Genomic DNA, 13,151 nt, shown 5'->3' with positions numbered 1-13,151 from the left:
ATGGTTTGGTGCCTGCCCATGGGATGGATCTCAAGTTGGGCCAGTCTCTGGTCCACCACTCCTTCAGTCTCTGCTCCATTTTTGTCCCTGTGTTTCTTTCAGACAGGGACAATTCTGGGTCAAAATTTTTGAAGGTGGGTTGGTATACCCACTGGGGGCCCTGTCTAACTACTGAAGGTGGTCTATTGAGGTCCATCTCCCTGCTGTTGAGAATTTTGGCCAAGGCCACCCACATTGAGCCATGGGTGACTCCCACATCCCAGGTCTCGAACAGCACCCTTCCCTCTTCTGGAAGCACACAAAGCACTGTGCTATAACAGTAAAGGACCACACTGGCAGCATCTGAATCTACATCCTACCTCTGGTGCTATTTCATAATCTCTGCTAGTTACTTAAGTTCTTGAGCCTGTGTCTCCATGTATGAAGTGAAAACCATCACACCCTCCACGTAGAATTGGCAGACTGGCTTTATAGACATAAAGTTCTGTGAACATCCCCCCCCCCAGAGGGCTGTGGGTGTAGGGGAAGAGGGGGGAGGGAGAGAGCCTGCGTCCAGCCAGAGTTCCTGTGCTCTGGGCAGGTGGATACTGGAAGACTGCCGGACACTTTCCACATGGCCCCGGGTGGGCATCTGGCTGTGTGAAGCCACTGACCCCACATGGTGGGGGGTGGACAAGGGACAACCCCCAGTACCAGGTTCTCAGTCTCTGGCTTCCCACGCTGGATATGGCAGAGGAGCTGAAAACAGAATAGGGGGCCCCAGGGTAACATTCTCGGCCCCAGAGATATGGGGCAAGGGCAGAGGGAGAGAGGTTCCCACACAGGTGAGAGTCCTTAGTCTGGACCTTAAAGAACAGAGACAGTCTATAGTTTTAGAGCTTTATTGTAGAAAGGCAAGGGGAAAGAGAAAAGGTAGAGAGAGAGAGAGAGAGAGAGAGAGAGAGAGAGAGAGAGAGAGAGAGAGAGAGAGAGAGAGAGAGACTGGCCATGGCCAAGAGGAGAGAAGGGGGAAAAGGAGAGAGAGAGAAGAAAGGCTAGAGAGTAAGAGAAAGCTTAAGAGAGAAAGAGAGAGAAAGAGGAAGAGAGTGAGGTGGGGCCAAGCAGCCCCTCTTATAGTGGGATTGTTATCTTGCTATTGCTAGGTGACTGGGAGAAGTCTAGCCTGAAGGTCAGAAGCTTGGGACATTGTGTATGTGACTAAAAGCCACAAGCCTCTCCTGTGGAGGCTGTGGGGACAGTAACTTCGACAGGAGCCAGGGGTCCTGGAGACATGAGGGAATGCCTTCTGTCCCATGTAGGTGAAAATTATCACCACCGGGTCCCAGAGAATGAGCCACCAACCAAAGAGCATACACAGACTGGTCCATAGCCCCAGGCACACATATAGCAGAGTATTGATTACCTTGTCTGACCCCAGTGGGAGAGGATGTGCCTAATCCTGTAGAGATTTGATGCACAGGGAAGGGGGATGCACCAATTGCTTCTTTGCCTTTTGTCTAAGATCAAGTGTACAGGGTGTCACGGTGAGAAAGAGAGGCAAACACAAGACTGGATCCGATCTCAAGGGTCTGTTTGAGCAGAAGATGGTTCAGGCAGAGTTATGTTATATGAATGACAGCAAGAACAACAGAGGAATTGTGTGGTGAGGAGAGACACTGATGGAAGGTTACGAGAATCCCCAAAAGTACACCTGGGAACAAACATCATCTCTGGAAAGTGGAAACTGACTGTATTTACTTAATTAGTAGCTTTCCTGAGATAACCATTAGGTAACAGCCACTGTTTTAAATATTACAAGATGGCTAGGCTTATGATGCATATAATCCAGTTGATCTCATACACCAAAATTCAAATTGTAAATGGCCAACGAAACTCTTAGGAGGATGGTCTTGATTTAAATAAAACAGGGCTGTACTTAACTACGACCTTTTTTAAAAAAAAAGCCCAACAACTACAGTTCAGTAAATATAATCAGTTTTCACTTTCTAAAGATATTATTGGACTTAGTAATGCTTAATCATTTACAAAGAAAGACATTTCAAACTCTATTAAAAGTTGGTTTTATAGATCTGGTTATGTTGAAGCCTGTCTTGTTAGGGTTTCTACTGCTTGATGGTACACCACAACATGACCAGGGCAACTTTTGTTTGTTTGTTTGTTTGTTTGTTTGTTTTCTTTGTTTGTTTGTTTGTTTGGGGGTTTTGTTTTTTGTTTTTTGTTTTGGTTGTTGTTGTTGTTTTTCCGAGACAGGGTTTCTCTGTATAGTCCTGGCTGTCCTGGAACTCACTTTGTAGACCAGGCTGGCCTAGAACTCAGAAATCCGCCTGTCTCTGCCTCCCGAGTGCTGGGACTAAAGGCATGCACCACCACCGCCCAGCTAGGGCAACTCTTTTTAAGGAAAGTATTTCATTGGAGCTGGCTTACAGTTCAGATGTTTACTGCACTCTCACCATGATGGGAAGCATGGCAGCACACAGGCAGACACGGTGCTGGAGAGGAGCTGGGAGGTCTACATCTGGACCAGCAAGAGGCAGGAAGAGAGTGACACTGGACCAGGCCCGAGGATCTAAGACCTCAAAGCCCACCCCTAGTGACACACTTCCTCCAACAAGGCCACACCTCCTAACAGTGCCACTCCCTATGAGCCTATGGTGGGCATCTTAATTCAAACCACCAGAAAGCCCTAGGGAAAATTTTCCCTCTGCCTCAGAATTGAGCAAGGCTTCCCTTTGTTTCTATTGGAGCTCATGCATCCCTGAAGGCAACAGATAAAGAAAGTTAAGTCTATTTTATGGTTTTGGTTTGGAATATGGGGATTTAACTAGAATTCCCTGTGTCTAGAACACTGAAAGGCATTTTACTGTGGTCTGTGGCATCAAATCGCGAGTACTTAGCACTTGGCACATTTTATGATCTTTGAGTGTACATGCTTTTAAAATTCAGCATGATAGATTTACTAGAAAGCTACACTTTACTTTTGGGTTACTAACTGCTGAAGCAAACCAGACTAAGCTATTCAAGTTAAGGTTGTCTCAAAACAGCATCTCAGAGCACACACAAAGGTAGGATTATTGCAGATGTGATCGATGATGGTGGGTTTTGCCAGCTCTATACATAGAAGGGTTTAAAAATAGAGGAGACATGTAAACTATAAGACAAAGAGAGAGTTAAAAATTAAAATTTTAATACAATTTAATTTTAATTTAAAAATTAAAATACAAAAAAATAGGCCATTTTACAGTCTCTGATGTAGAGATCATATCTCATTATCTAGCCTCAGAGAGTCTGAAGAGCTTGTCTGTCCAGGAGCGGGACGTGATGGACCTGCCACTGATGCTTGGGTGAGGCAAAGTGTCCTTCCGTGGAGCATTTTCTTTCCCACTCGCCACATGTGCCCAGACACCTATGTTTCTCTTACAACTCCCTGCCTAGGTGAACTTTGTCAAATTCGCCCTCCCAAGGATCTATTTCTGGCTCTAGTTCTGTGGATACAGCCCTCTGCAGAGCTAAAGATGATGAGGGAATTCAGTGTTTTATGTAAATTGCAGATGCCCTAGGAAACTGTTGAGAGAGAATTAAAAGGTTCTGAGGCTCCTTAATGTGTGGAAACTTAAAAGGCAGACTCAAAATGCTTGACTGCACAGGGAAAAAATTACACTAATGGTCTGGTCGGAGATGAACACTTTCTTCAGTAATTTCTTTAAAGTGAGCAAAGAATGACTAGAACAAATCAGGGTTCAACCCATGCCATGCCTTTAATGTGAGTTTCCTTGGGTGGGATCGCTTCTGACATCAGAGGACCAAACCCCTGGTTCCATAACCCACAAAGTTTGTGAGCCCAACCTGAGGCACTTTAAGCCTGTTTCCTCATCTGTAATATTAGCATGTTGGAGGACATAAGGATTAGGTGTGTTTGCACACCGTGATGGATATGCCTTCTAGCATCCAGTGGGTTCTGTGTAAATACTGATGCTCTCCGCCCCTCATATCCTGCTTGGTGATTTAAATTAGTAGTGATCGGAATGTGAATGTGCTATTTTGTAATAAAATGGGAAGGGGAAATGGTAACAAGAGACTATTTGGGCAGACAGATAATAATTATCAAGTGTTCTCCCTCCTTAACAGTGTCCAACCGTGCTCTTTTACACGCAGTAGCTGCCAGATCTTACCTCTGGCCAGAAGAGCTGGAATGTTGATAGGCATAAATGATTTGGCTATTGCCAGGGAGTTTAGACTGCCTGGGTGATTGCTAACAATAAGGAGTACGCTAGATTCTTTTGATAACCATGAACCCCGCTCTTCACTTTGGATGCATTATTTTACCTAGTCTTCACAGCCTCAAAGAAACCTACTGTAGCCTGTATTTTGTAAGTGGAACTAATGGGTAAGGAAGTGTGCAACCTGGCCACTCTGCTTAGAAAGCCACGAGATGCCCTAGTGGGAACTAGAAAGCCCTTGCTAGATCTTGAGAGCTTTGTATCCTGTCCAATGCCACAGGCAGCTGAGATCCAATTTAATAAAAATGGGAGCGTCATTTTTCCCCCTAAGCTCCAATGCAAAATCTGAATCTCTTGAACTTGGGGGACAACTGGGGAATGGAAAGAAATTCAACCTCCCTTGGGATTACTACAGGGAAAGTGTTCACTCGTATTCCGCCTGACACAGTTACTGGTACCAAAGGAAACCCAGGGATAAAATATACAACAGACACTTTTAACTTTGATGGTTGTCTCTGGTGTTACTGTAGTATGATGAAGTCAGAATTCTGTGCCCTACCTTTACCTAACACAGAGAAATAATGCTTCCTCCATGAGGGAGCTGTGAAGAAATGTTATAAATAGGAAAATACAGAAGTTACAGGTCACCTTTATTCTGCATTGCATTTAGCATCTTAACTTTTCTGAGAAGCAGAGTACTATGTGACACAAGTTAAATACAGAATCCAATAGTGCCATTATAAGATAAAATAAAAATCCCAGAACTTTGTTTTTCATTAATGTATTCAGTTTACATCCAGGTTGAAGCTACCCTTTTCTCCTTTCTGCCCAGTCCCAGCCTTACAAATCCCTACCCGTTTCACCCACTTGGGTACCATCCCTCCCTGAGACATCCAGTTCGAGCAGGTCTAAGCATATCCTCTTCTACTGAGGCCCAACCAGGCGGTCCAGTTAGGGGAAGGAGATCCAATGGGAGGCAATAGATTCAGAGATAGCTCCCCCTCCAATTGTTAGGGGACCACATAAAGACCAAGCTGCACATCTGCTACAAATGTGTAGGGGGCCTAGGTCCAGCCCTTGCATGCTCTTTGGTTGGTGATTCAGTCTCTGTGAGGCCCCATGAGCCCAGGTTAGTTGACTATGTAGGTTTTCTTGTAGTGTCCTTGACCCTTTCAGCTTGCTCAATTCTAACTTCCACACCACAAGACTGCCTGAGCTCTGCCTGATGTTTGGCTGTGGGTCTCTGCATCTGTTTCCATCTGCTGCTGTATAAAACCTCTCAGGAGACAGTAATTCTAGGTTTCTATCTGCAAGCATAACAGAGTATCATTAATAGCATCAGGAGTTGGCTCTCTCCTGGGTATCAAGTTGGGGTAGTCATTGGTAGGCTCTTCCCCCAGTCTCTGCTCCATCTTTATCTCTGTGCATCTTGTAGGCTGGACAAATTCCCGAGTGAGATAACCCAGACCCAGAAAGACATGTTTGGCATGTACTCACTTATAAGTGGATATTATCCACAAAGTACAAGATAACCATGCTACAATCCACAGACTCAAAGAAACAATGTAATAAGGAGGGCTCAAAGGAGGAAGTGTGGATCACACTCAGAAGGGGAAACAAAACAGTCACGGGAGGTGGATGGAGAGAGGGAACTAGGGGGGAGATGGGTAAGGAGGGATGCAGGGATGAGGATCAGGTGTGGGGAGAAGGAGGCAGGAGAGGGCTATGAGTGAGAATGGACATCTCTGGAACTAGCTGGAGACCTGGGGCAAGGGAGGCTCAGGGCAGTCTATGAGAGTGACCTACATGAGATTCCTACCAGCAGGGGATAAAGAGACAAGGGGCCACCTCCTGTAGCCAGGCAGGACTTCTAGTGGAGGGTGGGGGACATCAACACACCCAGGAAACCTTCAATCAGAACTTTCTTTTTAGAGATTGTCAGTCTGATGGGAATAGCTATTGGGAAAAAAACATCTGAAGGCTTGCCACTTTAGGCACATCATTTAATGACATTTCTCCTTAGTTTCAAGAGTTTTAAATTTTGAATGATGACATTTTCAGGTAGGAGTCTGAAAAGATTAAAGGAATTAGTACCTGATATACATTTTTAAAAATATCTTCCATATAAGCACAAAATGGTATATACTATTTTTAAATAAAACACTTTGCGTTACTTAACATAGGACTCTAACAAACTACTGTATTCACTGTGTTATCCCTCTTAATAAGAGTATGGACTCTCTTAATGTGACATCAAAGGCCACCAAGAGAACTGGCACCTGTGTAAACAATGCTGATACGACCTTGCTCTGCCAGTTTTCTCATGTTCAGCTGCTATTTTTAGCCCAGGTTACATCGACGATATATTTTCCTTTTTGTGTGAATTTACCATACCCTTCAAGTACTTTCTCTGAATTAAGCAATATGCTAAATGTCATGACCATAACCAAGATCTAGAGCCTGTCTTGACTTGTTGAATATCTCCTTATATAACCGTCTTACTGTCACTGTATGCAAACAGGTCTGTGACCCTCGTCATACGAGCTCTTTAGGTGTACGAGTTGCAGATCATGTTCCAGTTTTGTCTTCTAGAAAGATGTTTCTTTCCTAAGAGTTGAGGTCAAAGAAAACTGGCAGGATAATCCAGACTTTGTCCAATAGGACATCTATTGGCATTTAGTCTAGGCTCCACCCCACAGTTACCTGGCTACAGCCATGTGTGCCTGACTCACTATAAAAGGGGTTGCTTGCCCCCTTCTCTCTCTCTTGCTCCCTTCTCTTCTCCTCTTGCTTCTGCTCTCCCCACTCTCCCCCTCCCCCTCTCTCTCCACATGCATGTGGCCAGCCTCTTCTCTCTCTGTCTCTCTCTCTGTCTCTCTCTCTGTCTCTCTCTCTCTGTCTCTCTCTCTCTGCCTCTCTCTCTCTCTCTCTCTCTCTCTCTCTCTCTCTCTCTCTCTCTCTCTCTCTCTGGTTTTCATCTTATAAAATACAACATCTATGCTGTACCCAAAAGACAGGGATGTAATCGAAATGGTGATGACTCCCTCAGAGTTGTGTTAGAGCCATGGGAGACAGCAGTTGCTTCTCAGCACTCTGAGAAAGACAGGACTTACAGAGGACACTCACTTGGATTTTCCTTGTAACGTGGGACTTTTAGGTGGTGATGACAGGTAGGAGATACAGGAATGGGGGAAGAGGGCAAGGACAGAGATGGAAAGAAGATGGAGAGAAGTCAGAGGACTCAAAGGTGGTCTCATATACAGTACTGGAATCTGAAAGCAGAAAGCCAGCATTCACAGAAGGACCGAGTGAGTCGAGGCAGGAGTAAGATGTTTATTGAACATACATATTCAAGTTTCTGCACAGAATCCTATCAGAGATGTTTACGTGATACTCACTTTGTAGTAATGATCTCGAAGTTCTGGCAGTGCTTCCACTGTGGTCTCCATTGTAAGATATTCTCACAATTAAGAAGAAAAAAAATCAAAATCAACCAACCAATGAACAACAAACTCTGGCCATAACACAACAAGCAGTCACAGGAAGGCCCTAAGAGGGAAAGAAGATGCTTTTACTGAGACCCTGCCACTCTCCTACCTGGGGAGCTGAGCCCTCTCTCTGGATCAACATGGCAGGACAGAGCCAGGCAGGATGGCTGACATACTGCTTCTCTCTTCCCCTTCTTTGAGCCTTTGAGAGGATAAGCTTCCATTCTCACCTACCCCCAACAAGCCTCAATAAGGCGAGACTCCACGTCTCTTCTCTCTCTCTCTCTCTCTCTCTCTCTCTCTCTCTCTCTCTCTCTCTCTCTCTCTCTCTCTCTCTCTCTCTCTCTCTCTCTCTCTCCTCTCAGCAGAGACTCTTGGAACCCAGTTTACAGCCTGACCATTTAGCTTCACGTGGTGCTCTGTTCCAGGTGTCACCACAGCCCAGCTGATTTCACACGTGGAGGCAATGTGGTACAGTTTGGTCCTGCACTTGTGCAAGGTGCAAGGGAGAGCCAAGGTGGGGGTTCCGCCATCAACTCTCATCCCGGACTCACTCTTGGGTATCTGTCTGGAGCTCTGATGGAAGAGCAGTGCGGCTGCCCCTGTGGAATTTTCCTCAGTAAATCCCACCAATCTGTCTTCTACACCACGTGAAGCTAAATGGTCAGGCTGTAAACTGGGCTCTTCACAACTTCAGAATACTCAAAATGTCCATGTGAAATTAGGAACTTAACATCCTAAGAACCAGGAAAATCACAACTTGAATGAGAAAAGTCTGTACACGCCAATACCAAGATGAATTCTTTACTAGAAATATGAAAAAATAAATAAATAAAACAGCCAGTTTCCCCCCTTTTGGTTTTTCAAGACAGGGTTTCTCTGTGTAGCCCTGGTTGTCCTGATGCTCTATGTAGACCATGGTGGCCTCAAACTCAGATCTACTGCCTCTGACTCCCAAGTGCCGGACTTAAAGGCGTGTGCCACCACTGCCTAGCCAAAGCAGCTGTATTTTTAAAGACATGCTTCAAGAAGCAATTACCAATTCTTTTAAAAGTAAAATAAGAGTTAGAAAATCTTAGGAAAGACAGAGAAATGAGGGAATAATGCATGCTCTGACATGGATGAACCTAAAAAAGCAGTGTGAGTGGAGCAAGCAATTTACACACAAAACTCCACAGAGTATGAGCCACACACCATTTATAGGAAAATCTAGAAGATGCCTATAAAAACAGACATGTGCTAACTGATTGTTCCATGCTAAAGATGATGGACAGGGTGACTGTCAATACAGGCTTCCATTCGAGAGAATAATTTAAAATTAGACAGTGATGATACTTATTCAACTCCAAAGACATACCAAAATTCGTGTGCACTTAATGTAAGTGAACCTTATGGCATGAAACTGTAGCTTGGAAGACTTGAATTTGCATTACCTGAATTTTTTTTTGTTTTTAAAAAAAAAAAGAAATCATCAAACTAAATAATACAGTAAGCTGAAGGAGAAGCATGCCGTAACATCTCAACGGTGCAGAAGTGACAGGACAGAAAACAGAAATAAACAAGAAGACAGATTGGTGGGATTTACTGAGGAAAATTCCACAGGGGCAGCCGCACCGCTCTTCCATCAGAGCTCCAGACAGATACCCAAGAGTGAGTCCGGGATGAGATTTGATGGCGGAACACTTCCTACATTCATCAAGGGTTGAAAGAGTTGTCAATGCAACACTCAGTGGGGATTAAAGGGGAAACAAAGACATTTTAGACAAAGAAAACCTGATAGAATTTGTTGATACTTTAAGAGCTACCCTGAAGACAGGCTAAGGGAAGTTTTTTCAAAGAAATGAAAATATTTTTAAAGTTGTCTTGGATCCTACAAGAAAGAAATTATAAAAGCAAAGCAAAGGGTAAAACCATGATGAGTATGATGAGTATTCTCTTCCTGAGTTTTATAAATCATATTTTATTTTTCTCATTATTGAAATGAGACGTATATAACAACTTATGACCAAGAAAAGATACACTAGATATAAGTAGGATAGTTTCTATAACAAAACTCCTAAAATGTTGATATAAATAGACTATGGTATGGTCTTTTCTGTATGCCTACATTTATATCAACATACAACTTAGAGACAATTCACATAACCTACATAAATGAATGGTTAAATGGTGGTATACAGATACAGAATACAGAAACAAAATCTTGCAATCTTGCCACTTGCTATCATGTAAGTAGAGCTGCTGTATAAGAAGATATTATGCTATGGAAGCAAACCATTGAGAACTATAGGTCTAGTCCTTTATTATTTCATATAGCTTGTATAAGTTTTCTTGCTTATTTGACTTTTTTATTAAAGCATGTAATACAGTTAGTGATTTAACATTTAGATGGGTTGGCTCTTTTTTCAGTATGCAAAAGCTATCACATTTCATATCAGCAACATAGTAATTATTTGTAAAACCAAAGAGAAGGACATTCCGGGGAAAAAATTCTTACTGTGATATGTTTAATATGAAATATTTAGCACCTAAAGCAAGAAAACTATACAAAGCATTATACTAAGAAGTGTTATAAATAAATATGAAATATTAAAAATAATGAGGAAAAAGGACAGAAAAACAGGTTATGAGAAACTAGAGATGGGGTGATATTAAAAATAAAATTCAGCAATTCTAAGTCTAAATGTCAATAATTTCTTTAAATTTCAGTGTTTAAAATGTAGCAATTAGTAGATACTTTCTAAAAGGTTAGAACAAAACCTGGTCATGCAGCCTACAAGAAACTCATTTAATTTACGGTAGTGTAGAAATGCTAAGAATAAGAAGGTGAAGAACACAATGTCACTCAACTTCAACAATGTCAAAGTTAAAAAATTAGCATTAGGTAAAGTAGACGTCAGTGCACTTATTAATAGAAATAGCAACATTATTATATAAGAATGAAAGGATCAATTTGCCAAGATGCCAGAAAGATAGATAAGCACAGTTATACAAGCAAATACATTAGTCCCAAAATATAGGAAGCAAAAAAACTGGGAACATAAAGAAAAATCTAAAATTATGGATTGGGGTTCAGCTCTCCATTTCCAGCAGTTGGATTATGAGATAGAAAAGTGTTAAAGGGCCAGGCGGTGGTGGTACACAGTATAGGGGAATGCCAGGGCCAGGTAGTGGTACACACCTTTAATCCCAGCACTTGGGAGGCAGAGGCAGGCAGGTTTCTGAGTTCGAGGCCAGTCTGGTCTACAGAGTGAGTTCCAGGACAGCCAGGGCTACACAGAGAAACCCTGTCTCGAAAAACCAAAAAAAAAAAAAAAAAAAAAAAAAAAGTGTTAAAGATACGACACTGTCTAACACAATGTGACTAATGTGTCTAAGACAATGCAATTAGCATCCAAGGAAAATTCAGCCCAACAGCAGCAGGATAAATTATGCAGACGCTCATGGAGCACAAACTATCACAGACCTCCTGGAACAAACTTCAATAAATATAAAGGATAGAATCATAGAGTATGTTCTTTAACACAGATGCACCCCTCTAAATGGAGTAGGGACCAACTTAGCTCCACCAATCTGACCAGAGAGGAGGTTCCATGCGAAATTTTTCAACTGCATACAACTGAATAGGAACCCAAATACAACATTTCAAAACATGTTGAGAATGAAAACAGCTCTGGGGTGGGGGGGGGGGGCGAATTATAGCTGTAGATAGATGCATTAGAAGATAACATGAGTTTCATATCAATAAACTATTTACTTACTTCCAAAATATAGTAAAAAATGAGATCAGCATAAATGCAATGCAAATTGGAATGATATAAATAACAAAGGCAGCCCAATGAAAATAAAACCAAAAGGGGGGGGGGAAGGACAAGCATTAATGAAACAAAGCATCACTCTTTTGAAAAATGAAAACGTCAGAAAGAGCATCATACTGAGTAAGACCAACAAAAAGCAAAATGTAGATGACACAGTTGGCAGCATCAGGAACGAAACAGGGACATATGGCAAATCCTGCTCTCATCAGAGATAAGGAAACGAGGTAAAGCTTCTTTTATTGAAAAAAAAATCTTTTTCGTACAATATATCCTAAGGCTTCCCTCCCCCATACTTCCCCATCAACTCCCAGTTCCCCTCCACTTCCTCTCCCATCCAGACTCACCCTCTAGCTCTCATTAGCAAACAAACAGGTTTCTAAGGGATAACTATAAGATAAGATAGAATAAAATAAATATATTATAATATGACAAAAACCAAACAAAAAGAACCAAAGAAAAAGCATAAAGATATATATAAATACAGAGACATACCTGTTTGCACACAGGGGAATCCCATAAAAACCAAGAAGTAGAAACAGTAATATATACTCAAAGGACTTGTAAGAAGATAGAAAAAAATGTCTAGACTTAGCATTATGAGACAAAACAAAACAAACAAAAAACCCCCAAAAAACAAACCTCCAAAGCTGCTGTTGAGTTCACTCTGTATTGGATATCAACTGCTGGGCATTGGGCCTAATCTTTAGATAGAGTGGTTTCTTCTCCAGTGAGACTCCCTTGGAGAAAACTAATTTTTCACTTGGAAGTGGCTGTCAACTGGAGAGAGCTCCTGGGTTATGGATGGGGTGTGTGTCCACTTCCCCTTCCACATGCCATCTGGTGCGGACCCATGCAGGCTCTGTGCCATGCTGCCACAGTCTCTATAAAAATGCCTCCATTAGATCTAGGACAGGACTGTAGACAAGCCTAGGGGCACACTTTGTTAATTAGTGATTGATGTGGGAGGGCTCAGCCCATTTCACAAAGTGGAAAGCAATTACCTTGAGGACAGATAGCAAGGAGGCCCACATAGCGAAATTATCAATCCCAAATGAAACTTTACTGTGAAAAAAGAACCTCAAAACTGATTATGGAATTTAATGTAAAAACATAAAACAATTTAGGGGGAAAATACTGAGAAGATTTAGGACCTGGATCTAAATGAAGAGTTTAGACCTGATGAAAAAAAGCACAATCCATAACAGGAAAAAATATATATATACCATTGAGATGGTTCAGTGGGTGAGGTACTAGCCACCAGGCCTGATGACCTCAATTAGATTCTGGGGGAAAACCTGACAGGAAGAAAGAATTGGTATCTACAAGTTGTCCTCTCACCTTCACAGGTAGGACATGCCATGTGCATGTATCACATATGTGTGCGAACACACGCAGACATACACACATGCAAATTTACATACACAGTAAAACAAATTTCCTTTGAAAAGTAGGAGGGGCTGATAATTTGGGCATTATCTAACATGGTTTCTGATAGAGTCTTACAGGGCTTACATCACTCCTCTGGTTCTTAGCTAAGAACAAGTAGGAAAGAAAGCAGCTGCCCAGCTGGGCCAAGAACTCACAACCCTCCTTCCACAGATGCTGGAGTAGCTGGCATTATAGGGCAC

The sequence above is a fragment of the Mus musculus genome, chromosome 16 (assembly GCF_000001635.26).
Source record: "Mus musculus strain C57BL/6J chromosome 16, GRCm38.p6 C57BL/6J".
Lineage (NCBI taxonomy): Eukaryota > Metazoa > Chordata > Mammalia > Rodentia > Muridae > Mus > Mus musculus.
The sequence above is the reverse complement of the archived record's forward strand: the minus strand, read 5'-3'. Positions refer to the sequence as shown.